Here is a 23,258-nt window from a genome sequence, read left to right as displayed (position 1 = left end):
CAGATGTCTGGGGGAACCAGTGGTCCAGGTGGAGGAAACAGGAAGTTCAAAGGCTCTGGGACAAGAGGGTGCTTAAGTGTTTGAAGAATAACAAGGAGCCCAGGGTAGGTTTGTGGAGTGAAGCGGAGAGAAGTAGCAGAGGAGATAAAAGAGGTATGGGGTGGGCTGAGATAATGTAGGGCATCTATGAAAAGAAATATAGAGTGTTTGTATATAAGCAGGGATCACAGGAGCCCGATTTAGGAGGTAGAATGCATATGAGAGACTGGATGTGAGAAGATAGTGGCAGAGTAATTAGATGGATGGTACTTGAGTAATGACGTGACCAGGAGCAGCTTTGTGAGAGGAAGTGTGTACAGATAGAGAAAAGAGGCATCCACTGGCATGTTCAGAATGAGAGTCTACTCCATGGAAAGAGCGTACTTGTCTAGAAGCATATTTAAACCAAGGGATGGGTGGGATGCCCCCAGGAGAGGATATACCATGGGAACATGACTGGGACAGAACATTGAGGTGTGTCCTGAAGGAAGAGAGGTTGGTGATGGAGATGACCCTCCCTCCCAGAGTGGTAGGAAGAGGACAGGAGCAAAGAGTGCCCCTGTGTTCCCCAGAGGTCACCAGAGCTGTCTTGAAGGCCAGAGCCGTGAAGGGACTTAGGGTGTCGAAGGCTTGACCTCGGCAGAGTTGGGACTCGAACATAGTGCTTTTGACTCCGAGGCAGTCCTTCCATTAAACTGAGAAACATGTGAGTGCCGAAAGAGGAAAATGCTTCTGAGAAAAGCAGGATATAGAATTATATATAGGCTATGAACCCAACAAGACAAATAAATTAGATAGGTGACTAGAAAAAATTTGGGGATAAAATACAACAAAAGTTTATAATAGTTATCACTAGATGATAGAATTACAGGTGATTATCAATGTGTGTTTTTAAATACTTTTCTATATTTTAAATTTCTAGATACCATGAACAGGTGTTACTTTTCTTAATCAGGGAAAAGAATGGACTTAACCTGTGCCTGGTGGGTTTTGTTTAGATAAGAATTTACTTTGTTGCAGATTTAGGTACTAAGGAAGATTGTGGTACCCATACTCTCTGCCTGCCCTCCTGTTACAGCGAGTCGCTTGTCCCTGCCCCTGTCTGAGACCGTCCACGTGTGCATGGGATCCCAACCTCTCTTGCTTATTCAAGGGCTTTGTCTGTGGATTTATCTCCTTCTCTTGCATTATCAATTTCTCCATCTCCTGGATTATTCCCATCAACCTCCAAATGTACCAAATATATTCTGAATCCAATCCCTTCTCATCAAGTCCTCCCTGATCTGAGCTACCATCATCTCACCTTTGGTCTACACTAGCATCCTAACTGGCCTCTTTGTTTCTCCTCTCCACTCCCACAGCCGGTCCTCCACCTGGCAGCCAGGGAAAGTCACTGGAATGCAAGCCCTGTGAGGGCAAGAACTCCATGTCTTGTCCACCATTGTATTCCCAACATACTGTAAGTGCTTAGTATATTTTTGCTGCTGGAATGAATGAATCCCTGAATGACATGGTGGCACCCAGTTGCATTATGGGAAAGGTTTAAGTGTTTTTTGCGTTATTAGTAGGGAACTAGTAAATTAAAGTGTTACTGGATGACTCTGCTGAAACAATGTATTAATTCAAGAATAATTTATGGGGAGCCTTTTATGTGCCAGACACTGTTCAAGTACTGGGGGTCTGTATAGCAGTGACAAAATAAAAACCCTATTTTCATGAAACTTCTAGTGACCAAGGGACATCATGGGTCTTTGAAGTCGTGATTATGGAGGGTGTGATTACATTTTCCTTATCTGCCCAATTGCTTTATCCTTTCACTCCATCCCAATCCAGCCCATTGGATGGGATAAATATCCCATCTCTAGTACTATCGGCAAGAACCCTTGGCCAGAGGAACTGCTTATTAGACCCCCGTATGATATTTCTTACGCTCTTTTAAAAATATCCTTTCAAAAATGTCTTCCACCCTTATAATTTCTAGGTAACATAGTTTGGTCACCATATTCGTGCTAAAAATTTCCAAGTTGAAATTAAAGAGAGGGTGTCAATGCAGAATGATTTTTTGTTTGTTTAGGGTCCAAGTTTTAATTCTTTTACGGTGTTCTTTAGACAGAACTGGGGTTCATTTGCAGGAGGTGGGGTAAGAAGGGTTGCAGGCCTTATCTTCTTGCATTTGTTTTTTTTTTCTGGTCTGTGTGAGAGAATTGGCCAGACGGCATTGAGTAATATGGTTGGAATGATGAGAGAGCTGCTGTCTAGTTTCTTTGGAGCAGAAAGGCCCAGGTTAAATGAGTCTCTAGTGAATGTGTTTATATGAATTCAAGGAGGGTAAATGATTGTTGACATGAGAGTAGCTGTAACAACATTCATAATTATATGGAACTTGTAAAGCTATTTTGGTTTGATGCCTTACCTTGTGACTGGAAGATTTTGACATCCTTATGGAGAAAGGATTAAAAAGTAACAATCTCTCTCAGTGCAGAGAATAAATAATAACTTCATGTCTAAAGATATCTTAATTTGCTCAAAAAAAAAAAAAAAAAGCCTAACCCAAACTGTTTGACCAGAAAGACTTTTCAGAACTTAGTAAAGCAGCTGGAAGACTCCTGGGGTTCAGGACGGTGTTTCAGCTTGAGTGACTCAGTGTCTATTTGGACATCATAGCTCCTCTGTTTGCCTCCATGAAAGCTGTAGCTGTTGGGGAAGGTAGAAGAGTGGAGTGCCATGCAAGAGGAAGAGTGATCTGTTTGGGCCTGTTATCTCCAGTGTTACCCAGACCCTTTCTCTGCGTATGTTCTAAGGTCTGTCCCAGTGACTGAGGAAGTGTTTCAGATTGTCTATCACTGTTGTTATGTTGATTAGCACGCAGATGATTTTCTTTGTGATCTCATTTGTCTAACATTTTGTTGCAAGAGTTAATCCTGGGATACATACTACATCCTTCTCGTTCATGCCATGGAACAGCTAATGAAATGCCAGAGGACGTCGACCATTTATAAAATGGAGCTTCAGTTGTGCCTTGGTCTGAAGTGACTTGGAGTTTTATTTTCATTCATTCATTCATTCAGCATTTATTGAGCATCTGCGTGCCAGGTCCTGAAATAGGGAGTGGATATAAATCTGTGGTTTCTGTTTAGAATGAGCTTCCCTCCTTGGCTATGAACTACTTAATAAGTGATACAATCTGACTGCTTTTTAATGTGCCTAATCCTTTTTCTGTTAATCTATTTGGTTTTCATCCGAGAATACTAACAAGTGCTCAATTAATAAACTCGTATTTAAGATGAAGATTGAAATTCTGGTTATAATTCAGCAACCATGCAATACTTTAATAAAAGGCATTTAACCCCAAGTTCTGAGCAACCTTTCCTCCAGGAATAGGAAATTAGAACTTGCTGGGATTCTTCCTGAAAGAAACCCCAGGGAAGAGTTGCTTGGTTTGGAAAGATATGGGCTAACTGCTTGGCAGAGCTCACAAATGGTTGGATATGGCGAATTGTGCTATAGATGGGTGGCCGGAACCATGAGAGTGATGGAACGAAACCTCTCAAGTGAAAGTTTAATCTGTTTATCTTTTGAGGTAGTATTACGTTTGAGAAAGCCCAGAGTTATTTTAGGGGAGGTGGAGGAGGGGAAAGGGAATTCAATGAGGGGGATATTTTAAGTCTGAGAACCCTGATGGTACCCTTGTTTATGGATTCAGCTAATGGTTTGCAGATTGTTACAACCAAGGAATCCTGGAAATTACCTGACATAATCTCCTTAGAGTTGATGTAATACATAGAGTTAAGAATGTTGTAGAATTTTGTATATCAGTATACATAGGCCTGGCATGAATTACATTAAATTCAAGAAAAAAGTTTAGTACCTGGTCTCTTGAGGTGGCTCATATGAGGCTTCCCTTATCGGTAGAGCAATACCTAAAATTTTAATCCAGTTTCATGTATTGTTTAAGCATGTTAAAAATAATTTTTTGGACATGGAGGATTCGACCATCCCTTCTGCGGTTTCAGTCTGCTCCAGTGCATTGTATTGAGTGTGAATGCAGACACAAGGTACACCTAGGTAACCAGGTGTATGGTTAGTGGTAACAGGACATGGAGCAAATGTTGAGCCTATAGGCCTCAGTTTCCCTGTCCCCGAAACAAAAGTTTATATTACTTATGTTTGGTTAGTTTTGAAATTCTTTTCCTTAATTCTGTTTAGATTGTTGATCCTAACCCAAATCAAATATTAGTTTTGTCGAATAGAATTTTGTGCGTCATTCTGGTGCCTGCGTAGTTCAAGTGCCTCTCGACGACTGCGTTCTAAAACTTTATCCACGTCTGAGCTCCTTTTTCAAAGCATGCAAGAGTGGCCGGGAGGAGGCCCCTCCACGTTCATTCCTGTTCTTCCTTTTAGTTATTCGGTGATATAATTCCACTAAATCGTATCCCCAAGAGGTGTTCCCGTCAACAATACAGAAGCTTTCTACAGTTTCATTCATGGTTGAATAAAATATTCCCTTTTATGTTTAAAAAAAATGAAAACATTCCAGGTCTTGCTGAAAGTGTTTCTTCATCCAAGCTGAAAGATGTACCGGGGGTGTTATGTCTCGTTTTGGAGAGCTTTTGCGGCAGATTTATGTCTGGAGTGTTTTGTCTCTCTTTATTTGTATCTGTTTAGTCTGAAATTAATAAAGAGCTTTTCTTGCAAGCCATGAGGATAATTAATACAGGTTTCTCCCCTGTGGCGGTTTTTGTCAGCCACTGCATGGAAGAAGAAAGTAAAAGAATATTTTTACTTCAAGCTCAATTCTTACATCTTTACTGGTAAGCTAGGGAACTTCGAGGAAAAGAAAAAGACAGAACATCCTTTATATGTGTGTGTGTATGTGTGTGTGTGTACATACAATAATAAAGTTTATGTCATAAACACTAACAGTTTTCTGGCTTTTGTAAATCAAATTCTTTTACCAGCTCTAAAAGTGTTTTTTGTTCTTTGTATCCACATTCATAGTCATGGACTCTATGTATATATTTAATATTGCTGAGTGACCTTTTTGGTTTGCACTTACTTTTCATTTTTCCCTTTTTTTAACCAAAAGGGATAGGAAATTAAATATAAATCCTCTATGCACAATTGAAAGAGTAATTATGATTTACTTTTTACTTGAGCTTTTATTTAAAGACATTTTTATTTTTAAAACACTTGAAAAAACATCATCTAAGGATCCACTTATGTTGGGCCATTAAAAATTTTATTTTTTTTTATTTTTTAAAGATTGGCACCTGAGCTAACAACTGTTGCCAATCTTTTCTTTTTTTCTTCTTCTTCTCCCCAGAGCCCCCAGTACATAGTTGTATGTTCTGGTTGTAGGTCCTTTGAGTTCTCTACGTGGGACGCCACATCAGCATGGCCTGCTGAGCAGTGCTAGGTCGGTGCCCAGGATCCCAATGGGCAAAACCCCAGGCTGCCGAAGCAGAGCCTGCGAACTTAACCACTGAGCCATGGGGCCAGCCCTAAAGAAAGATTTTTGTATACTATAAGATTAATTTCTTTGACAGTCTATTTCCACAATCCCAGATTTCTTCGTTTCTCTCCTCTCCACTTTCTATTACCTGATGCCACAATCATCAATAATTGGTGTTAGGAAGTCTTTCTTTCTTTCTTTTTTTTTTTTTTGTGAAAACTTTTAAGATTTAGTTTCTTAGTAACTTCCAAATATACAGTACAGCATTATTAACTATAGTCACCATGCTGTACATTACATCCCATGATTTATTTATTTTATAACTGGAAGGTTGAACCTTTTGATCCCCTTCACCCATTTTGCCCACTGCCCCATCCCCTACCTCTGGCAACCACTAGCCTGTTCTCTGTATCTATGAACTTGGTGTTTCTTTCTTTTTTTTGTTTTTTAGATTCCCCGTATAACTAAGATCACATGGTATTTGTCTTTCTCTGTTTATTTCACTTAGCATAATGCCCTCAGGTCCATCCATGTTGTTGTAAATGGCAAGATTTCTTTCCTTTTTGTGGCTGAATAATATTTCATTTTTTATATATATATATACACACACCACATTTTCTTTGTGCATTCATCCATTGATGGACACTTAGGTTGTTTCTGTATTCGTAAATAATGCGGCGGTGAACACGGAAGGCCATATATTTTTTCGAGTCAGTTTTTTTGTTTTCTTTATATAAATACCCAGCAGTGGAATTGCTGGATTATATGGTAGTTCTATTTTTAGTTTTTTGTGGACCCTCCATACTGTTTTCCGTGGTGGCTGCACCAGTTTACATTCCCATCAACAGTAAGTTCCCTTTTCTCCATCCTTGCCAACACCTGTTATCTCTTGTGTGATGACAGCCATTCTGACAGGTGTGAGGTGATACCTCCTGGTGGTTTTGATTTGCGTTTCCCCGGTGCCTTTTCATGTACCTGTTGGCCATCTGTGTGTCTTCTTTGGAAAAATGTCTATTCAGATCATCTGCTTGTTTTTAATAGGATTGTTTGTTCTTTTGCTGTTGAGTTGTATGAGTTCTTTATATATTTTGGATATTAACCCCTTATGAGATATATGATTTGCAAATATTAGGAGAGTCTTTCTTTTTATAGGGGTGGATAGTGGTGGTGGTGGCTGTTTAAATATTAAATGAGGATGTATTAATTGTGGGGCTTTGATACAATTTCATATAAATGCAACTTTGATCCATTAAGATTTAAGGCTTAGCTTTACGTAAAGAGGAAGGTAAATTTTTTCTTCAGCTCAGGTTTGGTCTCTTGTGATGTTGTAGCTTGACTTTTAGCTGTTGGGCATTGACATTAAGCAGTCCTTTATGGTGGTCTGAGTTCCAAATTACATACCCACCCACTTTTTTTTTGGTGAGGAATGTTGGCCCTGAGCTAACATCTGTGCCAGTCTTTCTCTATTTTTGTATGTGGGATGCCACCACAGCATGGCTTGACAAGTGGTGTGTAGGTCCACGCCTAGGATCCAAACCCTCGAACCCTGGTCTGCCGAAGCAGAGCGCTCAGACTTAACCATGTGCCACCAGGCCAGCCCCTACATACTCACTTTAATTCTGAGCAAACTTCTTCTGAAAGGCCCTCTTTCTTTCTCTCTACTCTTATCTTTGGCCAAGAAGTTTTACATGTTTTGTGTGTTGAATTAAATTGTTTCTACTTTCGTCTTTGAGAGCTTTGTTGAGTTTGTTTTTTTGGTCTATCTTCATTTCAAAACTAGTTAATAAGGGCTGAAATGAACATCAGTACAGGCATTTTGATTCTTGAGAAATCCCCTTTCACCAGGATGTGTTTGTGTGTGTATCTTTGTGTGTATGTGTCAAGGGGGTGAATAATTGTTCCTAGAACCTTGACTGTATCACTAAATATTTTCTCTGGTAAAGGAATGCAGTGTGGTAAAGTTATGTGTTTCCATAGGAACTTCCGTGCTGGAGCTTAGTGCTTTTACAGAATTGATACTTTCAATGGCCGGGCTTGGGAACCTAATCATTTATAATAGCATTTCTGTGGGAAAAACAAATTGCAAATTCCAAGCCGTTGATTTACAAACATACTTTTGAAGCATACAGTACTGGAAAATTGGAGCCAGTTTAAATCGTCGAGTAAGGCCAGACTCTCCAGTTGGGCCTGTATCTCGTGTTAAGGACTTGTCGAGTGAGTTCATCAATGTGATTATCATTTTGAAGCAGAACATCCATCAACTCTGGCATCTCTCGGTGGTTCTCTCTTCCTCTTTGTCCCACTTGAAAGACTTGGTCCTATATTTACCATGAAGTTTAATGACATAGTTTTGTAACATCAGAGCTTATTGGTGTGATGGATCACTAAGCTTCAGGAGAAAGAGACAGTTTGCACCTCTGGGTTGAAGAGGTCAGCCTCATTATGATATATGAAAGAACGAGATCCTCTGGAGGTTTAGAATGTAAGAGCTGGAAGAGATTTTAGTTCCATTTTCTCGTTTTACAGATAAAGAAACTGAGACTTAGAAATAACCTAAATAACCACTGCCTTAGTTTGATTTCCCCTGAAAGCGTAGCCTGAAGCAAAGAGTTGGGTCCAGGTAGTTTATTTGGGAGGCCATCCTAGGAAGCAGGAGTGAGGGAGCAGAGAGAGAGGCAGGGAGGGAAGAAAAGCCAGTAAGAGTGTGTTATGAAGGTTGATCCTGTAGGCAACTGGGGCTGGGTTCTGCTTCCAGATTCCTCCTTTGGAAAGATAGGAGGAGGCTAGAGCATTTATACAGCTGCCCTGTAGCCCCCTGGTTGAGGTTGTAACCTGAGCCATTAATGCTCCACACTTCTGGGCTGCCCTTGTCTTCAGGCTGAGTTGGTGCCTACCTTCAGAGAAGGCCCTGGACAACAAGGGGAATACATCTGTTACCTATGGTGGGAGCCATAAGCTTGAGTCTGCCCTACTTGGAACTCCCCACCGTGGCTACAGCTGAAATCAGAGCTGGGTTGGGGGAATATGGCAACAGACACCAAGAATATCTGCTATGAAGACCAAAAGTGGATTGATTACATAAAGTACAACCAACGATATCATTGAATCAAAGACTGTTAATTGTAGGATCCACCATTAATTTATGTATTACCGAGAAAGAAAATGTACCACTAAGGAAGAAAAATATGCTGTCAGGTAAACTACGATGGCCGTTAAATGTGAGACACACCCAATGTTAGAAAAAAGCATTTCCTACAGTTGATGAAACACAGTATATAATGAATGCTGTGAAGCTATACTGTAGGTCTGTGTGTCTTATCATGGAAAGATATCCAGAATGTGTTGTTAAGTGAAAACTGCAGAATATATTACATATAGCAATATGTAAAATATGATTCCATTAATGTGAATAAATAAATCATAAATTCTAAGTGGATTCACACCAAACTACTAACGCTAATTCTTCCCAGTGTGGTGAGATTACTAATGATATTTTCATGATGAGAATGTAGATGGTATTATGAAACTGACAAAGAAGAAATGAAGAAGTAGCAGCCCAAAGAAATCATGAGTTGTGGAGTCTTTTGGGAAGTCATTGTCAGATCATGAAAGTTAGGTCCTAAAACCTGAATACTTTTCAGTCAACTGTTGTTTCTGTTGAGCAGCATTGCCACTAGGTACAACTGGTTTCCTTTGCTGAGTCATATGGAACCATACACTTTGTATACACATCCCAGAAAAGCTTTTTCCCGGAGAGTCACCCCATATGCTCTACCAATTAAGATGCTTCTGACCCCTTCCCCGCCCTTGATGACAGGCTCAGTGAGACTAGCTGGCTTCAGTATTGGCCTAGGCAGACAAATACCCAGACAAAAATTTAGAAATAGGGATCCCAAGACTTTTAGTAGATGACTTGGTGATTATCTACTCAAAGAAAGGTGGAGACTTCCTTTTCCGTAAAGTGGATGATGGAATTTTAGGGTTGGAAGAAGGGATCTTAAATATCATCCAGTCTCATCCATCATCTGATTCTATAGTCTACACAACTTTGCTAAGAGACATCATTTAGCCTCTGAAATGTTCTTTCTTGGTGGGGAATTCAGCACCATTTCATGAAACCTATTCCAGCTGTGAGCTCTCAAACTGTTAGAAGGGTCTTCTTTTAACGATAAGGTAAATCTGCTTGTTTTAACTTCTACCCATAAGCCTTAGGTCTACCTCTGAAGTAGAATAAATCTGAGGTCATCTGTGCAGCAATACTTCAGAAATTTGAAAACAGCTGCCTTGTCTTCTCTGAAGACTTTCTTTTGTAGGCTAACATTCCCAGCCTTGAAACCACTTGCGAGTTTTCTTTCTCTCTGCATCTTCGATAGCTGTGGGAGACTGTGGGTCTCTGTGATCTGTCTTTGTCAGCTCCAGCTCAAGGGATTTCTCTCCAGGTCTGTGAGTTTGCTGTATGGTATTTGATAGGTTTTCTTATCTCCAGTGAAAGATTTAGAATGAGTGAACATTAAATATTAAGAAAAAAAAACCTTATTATTCTTGAAGTTTAATCTGTGATAGTCGCTCGCATCTTTGACACACCATGATTGGAGGGAGCTCTTTGGGCCCGTTGTAGTGTCTGCCTGTCCACTGTCCATCGCCAACACCCATCACAGAATCTGGTGCATGATAGGTGTGCAGTGAATATATACATGTAATTTGTGTTCTGGTCATAGTTTAATTTATACCTTATTCTTTGTGTTCAAATTCTGTTTAAAAATATTTTTTGTTTCACGTGAGGAAATATTCTGCTATCTACTCAGAAATAGTGACTCCTAGATCTGTTTGGGAATATTTGACCTCCTCCCTCCTCATGTAAGTAAGTTGTTGGTATGGTTAGGGATAAAACATTACTCTGAAAATGTGACTTTGGGATTCATTCCTGGTTAGTGACTGTGGAAAGGTATTTCCTGTGAAATGAGAGTATGTAACTTTCAGGGGTAGCCGCTGGGGGAGTGGAAGCAGCAGTGGGGAAGAGTGTTCTGGAAGTTTCTGGTGAAACCAAGGTACAAATATCCTGTGGGTTGATTCCTTCTGTAGAGTATTGAATTATACCCGGAAGGGTTTTATTCTGAGTTTCCTAGGTGTCTTTTATTTCAGTACATTTTTGGAAGGAGAATAGTGAATGGCATATTTCACACATTTATAGGAATTCAGTTTTGCTTTCATTTTATAAGTCCTATATCACAGAATTATGGAAGTCTTACTTAGAAGGGACCTTAGAATCTTTGAGTCCAACCTCCATTTGATGTTTTAATCTTCCCTAAACACCTTGACTTGACCATCATGGGGATGGGGAATTCCTGTATTTGTTTTTAGACAGCTCTAAGCCTCCCCAGAGCTCAGCAGTCCCGCCTCCTGTGATACAAATTGCTTCTTTGTTTTAGCATTTTAAAGGGATGAATGAGGTAAGAAGCACAAGCCAAACAGCAAACCTTTATTTGGTGCCTGCTGGGTGCTGTGGGAAAGAGAAAGAATTAAGACAGTTCTTATCCTCCCAAAGCCTTGACTCCATAAATGGAGTCAGTCTCTCTCTCTCTCTCTCACTGCCTCCCCCTGCCCCTGCTTCCACAACTCACCAATCCAAAGTATATGATGAAGAGTGAAGTGAGCAGAGTAGAGGAAGAAGAAACCACAGCCACCTGGAGTGGGTAAGGTGGACCTGGAGCCTGCCCTTAAGAAATGGGCAGGACTCCTGTGCTTTTGTGGCCTTTGTTGCTTACAAGTCCAGAAGTTCAAAAGGTGTTCCTATAAGCCTTTTGTTAAGCTAATCAATTCGTTAATTAAGCTTAGCTTATTTAACAAAAGAAGACATTTGGACTAAACGAAATAACAGATAATATTTCCCTCATAATGACTCATATCTACAATGCAGTCTTCTACCTAACCACATTTTTTAAATACTTGAAACTTACCCCTTTAAGAGCTGTGGCGGTGTGTAAAAATGGCCAGAAATTCTCCTCACATTGATTGGTGGGGTCTGTGTACCCTCCTCTTGAGTCTGAGTTGGCTAGTGACTGCTTCAACCAACTGAACATGGCAGACATGACAATAAATGACTTCTAACACTAGGTTGTAAGAGGTCCTGTAACTTCTGCTTCTCGTGGCATACTAATAATGGCAAAGCCAGCTGCCATATAGAAATAGGACTACTCTGAGATTTCCATGCTGGGGAAGCCATATGTGGTCACTCCAGTCAACAACCCCAGCTGAGCTCCCAGCCAACAGCCAGCGTCAACTTCCAGCCTTGTGAGGGAGCCCTCTCGACACCCACCCAGTTGGGCCTTCAGATGATTCCAGTACCACCTGGCATCTGATTGCAAGCACATGAGAGACCTGGAACCAGAACCGCCCAGCAGAGCCTTTCTTAAATTTTTGACCCCCCCCTAAATTATGAGCCAAATGGGTGTTCAAAACTGCTAAGTTTTGGGGTAATTTGTTACACAACAATAGTAATTGGAACAAGTACTAAGAAATAAAATACTTTAAATCAACTGTGTCTTCCATCTCTCTAAAATATATTACTTACATTTTTGAACAGAGTGTAGACATAATTTGAACCTCTTATAAGCATTGAACATCTATCTATGTCTTACATTGTGATTAAGGAAGTTAGGTCCTGAGCTACACAGTGAGTTACAAAGAAACTCGAAACTGCTCAGCTTTTCAGTCTTATGCGTGTTTATAGTTTTTTTTCCCCTTGCTGTCAGTAATCATTTCACCATATCTGAGTGTGCCACTTTCCACATTAAACCACATTTGGAATCATTCTGTTCAAATTCAGGTACTACATTTCATTAGAGGTATTTAAAAAAATATTTAGCAGGTGCTTGCTTTGTGTTGGGCATTGTTCTAGGTGCTAGATGAGATACTAAGCTTCACAAGAACAGTGACTTTGTCACCATGTAGTGCCAGTTCATAGAATAATACCTGGTGCTCACCAAGCCTTTGTTGAATGAGTAGATACAGGACTCTCTGTTAGATGGTCAGAGCACGTACCACAATGGATCCTGTTCTCCGGGAGTGACTAGGATGGAGAAGGGGCAGGAAACTGTGTTGTAGTAGAAAGAGTAAATTAAATGGAGATGTTCAGCCAGGAAAAAAGAAAAGTTACTTGAAGGGGGAGTAAGATTGGCATGTGGAAGAGAAATGGTGCTGGATTTGAAATAAAGTGGATTTTCTTTTGTCTCTTTATTGTCAAATAATGCCTTGGGTAGAGTTTATCAAATAATTTGGCAGTGGCTGTTTTGGCTTAAGAATGTTTCTTGCTCAAATACAAGAAAAAAATGAATCATGGGATTCATCGGGGGAAAAAAATCAGACATTGACTCATTGTGCCAGAATTATTGCTTCGTGTTTTATGGATTCTAAAATATTTCTGACAAGGATGTAGATGTATGTTGTTCATTAATTTAAAATGTCACTATTAAAGAGAATAAGATGGGCCTCATGGAGGAGTTCTGTACCTTGCCAGATGAGAAGAATACAGATAAAATTACCGTTTTGTGGTACAAACCTTTGGATAAAATAGAGCATTCGGAAGAGCGTGTGGCATTCCTTCCCTTTTGGGAGAGAGAGATGGTCAGGTTTATTGAGATTTTTAATATTTAAAAGTTGCTGTGGCATTTTTTTCCTTGCCTTTATTCACTTTTTTTTTTTTTTACTGAGTTCATAATAGTTTACGTCAATGCCATGGCATTTTTAACATCTATTAGCTTCACCACTGTAGGCTCCGTAATCGAGTCAGGTAAATTTAAGAAAATAGAAACTCTTACTCAAAGTTTCATAGTAAGTTTGGGAGGAGTTACAGCCACTTTTGTAATCAGAACGTAGTGTTTTAGAATACAGAAAAATCCAGTCATCCCTCAAAGTCAAGATCACTTTGTAATCTTTGTTTTCTCCCCAATAAAGTTATTTTCTTAAATTATTCTTGATTTCAGATTGACAAATTCTTTATTTCTACCTTGGTTTTCTCTGCGTATTAAAGGAAATTATTGACTACTTATATTTCTACTACTTATATTTCTTTTCATGATGGGAAGACCGAGTGAGTAAAGGATTCTTAATTGAACCATTATTGTCTCTCCTAGTTTGTGTTTAATCTGAAACACAATGTAAACTTCATAAGCTGACTTGCCTGGAGGACAGTGATAAGTATCAAGGAAGATTCAGAAGGGACCAACCAAAGTCACATCTGTTTTTAATATTTATTTTGGGTAGTGACATTTTCAATAATCCATCCCAATTTAGTTGTGTCATAGTGAAGAGATAGGCAGCATCAAGGAACATGAAAGCTCTTCTTAGAGTCGCATTTCTATTTTATTAAATTCTACTTGTCTGATTTCTTTCAAAATTGAATCTGTTTCTTAGCATGGCTCTAATATTAGATGGGTTTCCTTGGAGATATGCATAGATTGAGAGTTGTGGTGTTAACCCTGATCTTATCTAGTTTAATGGAGTTCTTAGAAAAGTATGTTCTTGTTTAGGTCATTAAAATACTCCACAAAAGCAAATATAGAAGCTATAGAGATAAGATTTAAGATGATAGATTTCTGGTTGTGAATTTGATGCTTTTTTGCAGGGATGATTTTTGGAGGTGGGAGGGGGGATGGGGGGCAAGTAATGGCATTTTTTAGTTATCACTACAAATTGGTCTTCCAAAGGGATCAGACTCTGTGGGTCAGTGTACCTGGTGAATCCCAACCCCAGTCTCAGCAATTTAAGTAATTCATATGACTGTTGAAAGAGCGCATATAACTGACATTTCCTCTTTATTGATAAGAGAAACTTGTGAAACTTTGAAGCCTGGAGAGAAGTATAGAGGGAGTCTGGGAGGGTATTTGTGACATTTTGCTCAGAGAAGAATTGAACCTTGTTTTTTGTTTTTAATATTGTGCTGTGTTTCCTCCCAACTATACGAAATACGGTGTGCTTGTTATGCTGAAACCTAATCTGTGGAAATGCAAACTGACATCATACGGAAATAGTGGGACAATTCTGACATAAACACTTGATAACTATTTTTACAACTTTCAAGCTGTTTTCTTTAGTCATTCATTTCAACAAATGTGTACTCAGACTGTTTTATTTACGTCTCTGGGTATGCATATGGCCTGTTTTTTCCTGGTTCATTTTTGCTCACTTCCTGTCGTGTTTTTTAAACTTTACAATAATGAATTTACTGATTACTAAACACTAGTTCCCAGATGGCCAAGAAACTGGGCCCTAGGAACGTCATGGAATCTTTGGTGGAGAGGGGCCAGTTTAGAAGCTGGAAACATTTTTTGTTATTTTTATTTTGGAATGAAATGACTGAGTGAATGAACATGATTGACATGTTTCCTGCCTTTCCTTTAAGCCTGTAAGATAGAAGCAGATACGTAAAGATGCCTCTGTGGCCTGAGCATTCTTGGGTCACTCACTGTGTCATGATTGGCTGTAGTCTGACCAGGGCACTGTGGAGCCAGAGGGCAGATTCTTCAGCATGAGTAATGCTGTTGAGCACTGAGCATGGTGCTGCACAGGTGCCACCATGGAAGTGGCATAGTGGTTAAATCATAAAAACCTGGCTGTCACAGAATTGTAATAAGGAATTAATGATGTATAGCACTTCAAATCAGCAGTCAATTGAGGAAATTTGAACAGTTATTGGGGAAGACTTTCTGAGGTTACATTCTACCCAGAAGTTTCTTCCAGCCCTGAGCCAGTGTTCTCTTTGGAGCCATAGAGAGGATGGGCTTTCCAGGCAGGCTTTGCCATAGCATCTTATCTTTGCAGACGGAGCAATAGCAATGGTCACCTCCTTAAGCTCCAGCATTGCACAGTTATTTGCAATTGTCTCTTACCACGGTTGTGAAATCTGAATAGCATCAGGTTTTTGTTACTGTTCTTGTTGTTTTTTTGGAGCTCATTTGATGGCAAAGTCTGACCTGAACTGACATGAAGCTATTTATGGTCTTTATTCCAGTTAATAGGAATGTTCACCCATTTTGCTGCAAAAATATTAATGTGTTTGACTATGAGATGCTGCTCCAGGTCCTGCTGGAGCTGTTAATTATGGTATACATACCGGATTACTTTTCTAAAATTAAAAAACAAAGCAAAACACCAATTCTAAGTATTTCTGGCCTCAAAGGTTTCAGAAAAGGGTGTGAAGACTGGCACCTAACACGAAGAAACATAGCCCTCGTCATAGAAACACAGAAGCTTTTTGTAGTTTGCATTTGTCCTAATTTCACATTTCAGGGGTCTGAATTCTCTCTTGGTAAGTAGATGAGACCTGATGCCAGGATGTTCCTGTTCTGATGACCATCAGTGTGGCGTATATGGATTACCAGGGGACGGAGAAGAGGCCTGTGAAGGATCTAAATCCAGGAAACAAAAGAAACAAAGGGTGTGAATAAGGCTGGACCGACATGGCTTTAGTCACCCCAGACTTCGAGTGGACTTACTGCTGAGTCAGCAGGGGTGGCTGTTAGCTGTGTTTAAACTATGTATTCATTATATTAGCTGTATATAAGATTGTCTATGCTTAGATTGTCTATTTAGTAAATTTGGTATCGTTCAGTCCATATTGTATGAGTTCTGTTCTTTTCAAGTAATCCATTATTTGCTTTATGGAGTTCCTAGGTAAGTGAACTTCTTGAGACATTTAAGGGAAGGTTGCTTGAGTCGGGTGGACTCGACATCCATTTCTAGTGATGCCCAAAGTACGTGGAGCAGATAAGCAGCGGGCCTAATGGAACAAAGCTTATTCCTTCCTGTTGGGTTATGTGTTACATAGAGAAATGTGAGCAAGACACAGCCTTGAGTCCTTGGAGAGACAGGTGTGGATACAGACAACTGTGAAGCCGGTGCAGCTTGCTTTGCATTTAGGATAAATGGAGTAAAGTGTGAGAGAGAAAGCTGGAAAGGAAGGTTAGGTCAGAACTTGCAAGGGCCTCGAACGCCTCTGCTACATGGTTGGACTTAATTTTGTACATCATTTGTTCACAAGTTTTGCACATAGAATTCCGTGTAATAATGTTACACTTCAAATAACTAAATGCATTATCTTATGTTAGATTAGATATCTCTACCACTAGATCTTATTATGGATAAGTAGGAGTTGGTGCCAAAAGTTAGGAAGATGTGCAGGAGAGAAACTTAAAATGGAGGAAAAGTAGCTATTATGTCTTTTTTTTTTTAAATTTCTACAATTCAAGAACAGATAGCATCATTTGATTTTCATGGTGGGAATACCTCGACCCATCTCATGGGATGTAGGAGCTGTGAGAGCCAGTGCTCTGGGCGATGATGAGTCACTGCAGGTCTTTGCAGAGAGAGGGGTGATGTTATCAGAGAGATGCTTCAGCAGGATTAATTTGGTAACACGTATGGGATGGTTCGAGTGGGGAGAGCCTAGTGGTTGGCAAGCGAGGTAGGGGCTGTTGCAATTGTATCTAGGCAAGAAGCAAGAATCGCTATCTGAACCTGGCAGGTCTCAGTGGGAAGGGAAGAAAAGAAATATTTGAAGCAGAAACTTTAAGAAATGTGTTAAATGGAATAGGTTTGTCTCTACTTTTCTTATTTTATTCCTCAAGGGTACTTCTAAGTTGATAAGAAGGAAGACCTAAGTAGGAGTTGTCTGATAATAGACTGGGTTTTCTGGGATTTTCCCAAGGTTCAAGACTACATTTTGTGTATGTATGTAAAAGGTTCTCTGCCTGAAACTTTTCCCTAGGCTAATAGAATTCTTCTTTTTAAGGAATCTTGGGATTCAACAAATGTTCAGAAAAATGAGGAAATGTTAAGAAGAGTGATTGGGAGATTTCAGCTCTTAGTTCGTAGCTGTCTTCTGTTTTCCTTTGAGCTCCTGGCCTGTGCTGTGCCCATGTTGGCGACTCATCTGACATCTTCATTAACTGTTCTCCATCTCCTTGTTTCAGTGAGCTTCCCTTCCACACCACCTCAGCAACCCACTCAGTGGCCACACCTGGTTCTCTCACTTCTGAGATGCTTATCTCTGAAATGCCCTTCCCTCTGTCAGAGCCCCTGTCTTTCCCCTCTGCTTTCTCTCATTAAACCTGTTCTTCAGACTCTCTGTGAATTTATTCCCTTGATCCCCACCCTATGTTCTGTCTGTCTGGCTGTTACATCCCCCACTCATGTCACTTCTTCCCTGACATGCCTGGATGGTACAGTCAGCCATTTTGGTGATCTGTCACTGCCACCGGTCATTTTCTCACTCCTTTGATCTTCTGTAGTAGTCATCTTTTTCTCCAACTCAGAATCAACACAACAGTCTACTTCTTTTGTCTTGGTATTCAGTCTATAACCAATTACTGGCTCCATTGCAAATGCATCATGTTAAGGTTAACAGAACCCTTGATGTTACTTGGAAATGGTTTTACTGATCCAAAGTTTACAGCCTTTCTCATTTTCCGTAGCAGCTGTTCCACACCTTTATTACTCTCTTCAAGGATATGACTTTCCTCCACAATCACATTCTCAGCATTTGAGTTTGTCCTCATGTTATCTAGAAAAACAGAGGTCACTAGGAAGAAGTTCGCCCAACTTCTTATTAAGTTATTGATATCCCCCGTCAGTGATTGATTATGCCCTTCCATTCTAATCCTATTTTCCAAGGCCATCTGATGCTATCCTGGCCTATCTGTAACTTTGATACTGTTGACTGTTGCATCATTTGGGATGATTTTGGCTGAAATAACAGAAACACAAACAGAAGAGGCTACATAAAAGAAGTCTGAAAGTAGGGTAGTTCCATGGTTCCTTAATTCAGGGCTTGATAGTGTCATCAAAGACCAGTTTCTTTAGTCTTTCCTCCCTGTCATTCACAGCATGTTAATTTTATTTTCTCTCCAAACTTGCCTTGGGGTCCCATTGGCCAGGGTTATAGCACACGCCTTTGCCTAAGCCAGTCAATGCCTGATAGGTTTAGAATTGTCAAGGCTTGTAGCCTGGGGCTGGGGAGAGCCCCGGTTCCCCTTAAGCATATAACTTTCTGGTAGCTGAACAAAACTGGAATTCTGTTAGCAATCAAGAAATGTGGGGAGAATGGCTACTGGGGAGATGATCACGAGTAGCTTCCACAGGTACCTCCTCAGTGCTGAAAGACTTTGCTCCCTTGAACATGAACACTGATTTTCTTTCTTCTCTGAATGTTCTCTAAGTCTTGGTTTCCTTCATTTTTTCCTCTTAAATCTTGGCTTTCCTGGTGTGGTCACCTTACCATCTCTTCTTGATCAATGGTGTTTCCTAGGGCGATTTTAGTCATTCGCATGATTTCATCTGAGGATTCTTACATCCGCGTCTCCGCACTGACCTCTGTGTCTTGAGCCCCTTGTCTGTCTTCTTACCTGTTCTTGAGTTCTGTGTCTTGATTAGTCACACCATTTACTACGGCAGAGAATGCTGCCTCCCATTATACACTTTTTCCTTAGTAAAAGAATCCTTTTTTTTTCTTCCTGGGCACATTATGTAAAAAGACAAACAAACAACATCAAAACCTCATTATCCAGCCTTCCTTGCAGCCAGCTATGGCCGTGTAACTGAGATCTGGCCGGTGAGTGTTAGGAGTATTGTGTGGAGCTTCCAGGAAGGGTCAAAAACAAAGAAAGCTGTTCAGTGGGAGGTATGCCCTTTTTGCCCGTATGTCTTTCCTTCCTCTGGCCTTCAAATGTGAGTGATGACTAGAGTTTCAGAAGCCATCTTGAACCCTGCCTTGATCTGAAAGATGGAAGCCAAGATAGAAGGATGCTGAATTCTTTATGACCATAGAGCTGCCATATTAGGAATACTTTGGAATGCCTGCCTCTGGATTTTTACATGGCAAGTAAACCTTTGTTTATTTAGGCCACCATTTGTGTGTGTGTGTGTGTGTGTGTGTGTGTGTGTGTGTGTAGGGGGTGGTGTCTTTATTAATTGCAGCTGAATGTAATTTCTAACAGATGTTTCTTCTCTTGTTGCCGAAGCAGCACACTCTATAGTTTTCCTTCTTCCCCCTTACTACCCACATTTTAATTCATGAACTATGCTTTGGAACTGTCTCTAGATCCTGGAAGCATAATATAAAACCAAGTTAAGAGTACCCATTCTACACCACGGATTTGTTCAAATTAGATAGTTTGACTATACTAAGCAAGGGCAAGGATGTGTAAAATGGAAACTCATATTTTATTAATGGGAATATCATTTGGAACAACCACTTTAGAGAACAGTTTGGAAAAAAGTAGTTAGGTTTAAGATATTCAAACCTTACAACTCCATAAACCAGCAGTTCTGTTTCCAGATATGTGAAAGTCCCCTACATGTGTACTGGGAGGTGTGTGTGCTCTGTTGACTGCTCTGTTGTTTGTTAGAGCAAAAAATTGGAAGCAACCTCAATGTTCATGAACAAGATGTGGGTAAATAATTGTGGTGTATTCAATCAAGTAAATTATATAGAGCCGTTAAAATGAAAGGACGAGAACTATGTGTATCTAAATCTCAAGAATAATGTTGAACAAAAAATTCACGTTGTGGATTATATATAGCATGATGATGTTTATATAGTTTTTAAAAATACAAATAAAAACTTATTAATTAGTGACCTTCTCTACTATGACTGCTGCTGCTGCCCCTCCTCAGGGTCTCATTATTTTTCACCTGGTGTACTGTTAAGAGCTCAATAATTTATCTTCCTTTTCCATTCTAACTTGCTTCAAACACTGCCACCAACTTAATCCTCTGCTTAAAAACTCTTGGGTTTCCTACTGCATGTAGGGTAATGCAGTCCTGACTTTTAGCACGGTGTTCAAGATTGTTTTTAGAATCGTCTCTCTTCACGTCTTTTCTGTCCTGTACATACCTCTTTTCCAGCAGGTCTTCAAAGTTCCTGTGGCTGCAGGCAGTCTCTCGGACTGGAATGACTCTCTTCTCTTTTCTTACTCTTTTTCACTTCGCAGAAGCCCAAATATAAGCATTCACAGGCCAGATCAAGGGTCATCCTTGTCCAGAATCCTTCCACCTTCCCACTCCTAGACAGAATTGGTTATTTACTCCTCCGTTTACTCCTAGGACTTTATTTTCCCTGGTAGTATAAGATCTTGGCTCATTATATTGCAATTTTGACTTTGTTAAGAGGAGGATCTTTGTCTTAGGCATCTTGAGGTCCCTGGAATCCTTTTGCATAATTTTAGCACATCGTCTGTGGTCATTGAAAGTTGTATTGAAAGAATGTAGTTGGTATTTTTTTTCGTAAATTGTGAGAGGAGAAGTTAGCCCTATATACAGTCTGTATTCACTGTCTCAATTTCCCTTGAAAAATTCACACATTGAGCTTCAGGGGGATGGCCTTTCCAAGTTCATCTTTTACTGGAACTGGTAGCTGCCACTGTGTTTTAGGAGAGTGGTAGGAAGGATTGTATTGGAGATATTAAAGTTAACTTTGCAACCAGGAGAAACCTAAGAATGAATTAGGTAGTGACTAAAAAAACATTCCCTGGGGCCAGCCCTGTGGCCTAGTGGTTAAGGTCAACAAACTCTGCTTTGGTGGCCTAGGTTCACGGGTTCGGATCCTGGGTGCAGACCTGCACCACTCATCAGTCATGCTATGGCAGCAACCCACATACAAAACAGAGGAAGATCAGGGCTAACCTTCCTCAACCAAAAAAAAAAAGATTCCCTTCCTGAGAATACATGTACCTTTTTTTGTTTTTTCCCCTGCTTTATTAAAGTAATTCTTACTTACTGCAAAATAAATATCAGAAAGGGCCCGGCCTGGTGGTACAGCAGTTAAGTTCCCTTCAGCGGCCCAGGGTTTGCCAGTTCAGATCCCAGTTGGGGACTTACACACTGCTCATCAAGCCATGCTGTGGCAGGTGTCCCACATATAAAGTAGAGGAAGATAGGCACGGATGTTACCTCAGGGCAAGTCTTCCTCGGCAAAAAAGAGGAGGATTGGTGGCAGATGTTAGCTCAGGGCTAATCTTCCTAAAAAAAAAATAACAATAAAAATAAATAAATAAATATCAGAAAGCATGAGATAAGGGCCGGCCCGGTGGCTGAGTGGTTAAGTTCGTGCACTCCGCTTCGGCCGCCCCAGGTTTTGCTGGTTTGGATCCTGGGCGTGGACATGGTACTGCTTGTCAGGCTAGGCTGAGACAGCGGCCCACATGCCACAACTAGGAGGACCCACAACTAAAATATACAACTATGTACTGGGAGGACTTGGGGAGAAAAAGCAGAAAAAAAAATAAAAAAGAAAAGCATGAGATAGAATTTTTAGAAGAAAATTAAATTTTAGTGTTTTTGGATTTCTTTTTCTGGGCACATAGAGACTCATAATTGTACAAAAATGAGATCATCCTATAAATACTGTTTTGTAACTTTTTAAAAAACCTAATCTATCTTGAACATGTGTCCATGTCAGCCAATAGAACTTCATCATCATTCTTTTAAATTTAGGCTTAACTTATGTTGTGAATTGTATAAATCTTAAGTATACTGCATAACCACCACCCAGATATTTCTAGTACTGCAAAAAGCTCTCTTTGAGATCCTTGGTGGTGATAGAACAGTTCTGAATCTTGGTTCTGGTGGTGGTTACTTGAATATGTATACATGTGACAAAATTTTGTAGAACTATGCACAATACACATACGTGCAGATGTGTACAAAATGAGTGCATGTAAAAACTGGTGAAATTCGAGGAAACTCTGTAGTCTAGTTAGTTGTATTGTGTCAATGTTAATTTTCTGTTTTTGACTATAGTTATATATAAGGTGTTACCATTGGTGGAGCTGGGTGAAGGGTGCATTGACTGCTCTGCACTGTTTTGGCAACTTCTTGTGGTTCTGTAGTTTTTTATTTTTTTAAGTTAAAAAGAAAAATCTCTCTCATGCCTGTTTTATTATTTTAATGGATGTCTTATAGATTATTATATAGACATACAGTAACTTATTTAACCAATTCTCTATACTTTTTCCAGAGTTTTTACTAGTACAAACAACTTTGTGATGAGCAACCTTGTGCGTATTTTTCAAAAGAGGTCTTATCTTAGAAAAGAAAAAGCTGCTACAAGGTTCTTGTAAGTCATTTTTTCAATGACTACAAACAGTTTTCAAGATCATGCATTACGTAAAATGAGAGAAACCTGTGCAGTAGGGCTAACTAAGTCTTCCAGGAAAAAGGCATTTCAGCAAAATTGCAATTTCTGGCTTTTCCATCTGCCTATTGCCAGAAAGACCAGGGGTGTTGAACTCTGTACATGGAATAGAAGATATAAATGAAAGTGCAGCCTAATTCAAACACAGGTCATTATGTTGCTTCTCAAGGACGAAATGTTTCTAGAAAAGATTCACTCAAAGGTGAGCTGCATGGCAAACTCAGTTGTACAGTCTTTATTTGAAGGATAAAGCCATCTGAGTAGTTATGCTAAGTTTTCCTTGTGTTGTTCATCCTGATCTCTAGTCTGGTTTTGAGAAGACCAGCCTCCTCACAGGCTTCTTGAAACCAGAATGTACTTTATGCAACTCCTCAGTGGTTTGCGGGAAAAAAGATAGGTATGTATTTGGTAAAGCACATGTTAAATGAGACTTGTTTTCCATTTTGACTCAGCAGGTACCTTATACCCTATTAGTTGATGACGGTATTTTTTGTTGTTGCTGTTTTTGACAATAGTTTTCCTTTCACTGATATTCTATTACTGACAATTTTGTCTTTGACCCAAGGAACTCGGTTATTT

The 23,258-nt window shown here is 39.8% G+C and overlaps 1 protein-coding gene across 21 annotated transcripts in view; it reads left to right on the top strand.

Moving 5' to 3' along the window:
• The window catches only part of OSBPL3 (oxysterol binding protein like 3), a 178,128-nt gene that overhangs the window by 29,652 nt on the left and 125,218 nt on the right, over positions 1 to 23,258 (top strand). For 11 of the 21 annotated variants that reach the window (XM_023639391.2, XM_023639389.2, XM_023639390.2 and 8 more), the window contains one exon: positions 1,401 to 1,498. The exons of the other annotated variants lie outside the window; for them this stretch is intronic. The gene's annotated coding sequence lies outside the window, so the exon portion shown is untranslated. The remainder of the gene's footprint in view (positions 1 to 1,400; positions 1,499 to 23,258) is intronic. 21 annotated transcript variants of the gene reach the window in all.

The sequence above is a fragment of the Equus caballus genome, chromosome 4, assembly GCF_041296265.1.
Source record: "Equus caballus isolate H_3958 breed thoroughbred chromosome 4, TB-T2T, whole genome shotgun sequence".
In the NCBI taxonomy this organism is placed as follows: Eukaryota; Metazoa; Chordata; class Mammalia; order Perissodactyla; family Equidae; genus Equus; species Equus caballus.
This window is presented reverse-complemented; position numbering and strand designations above follow the sequence as displayed.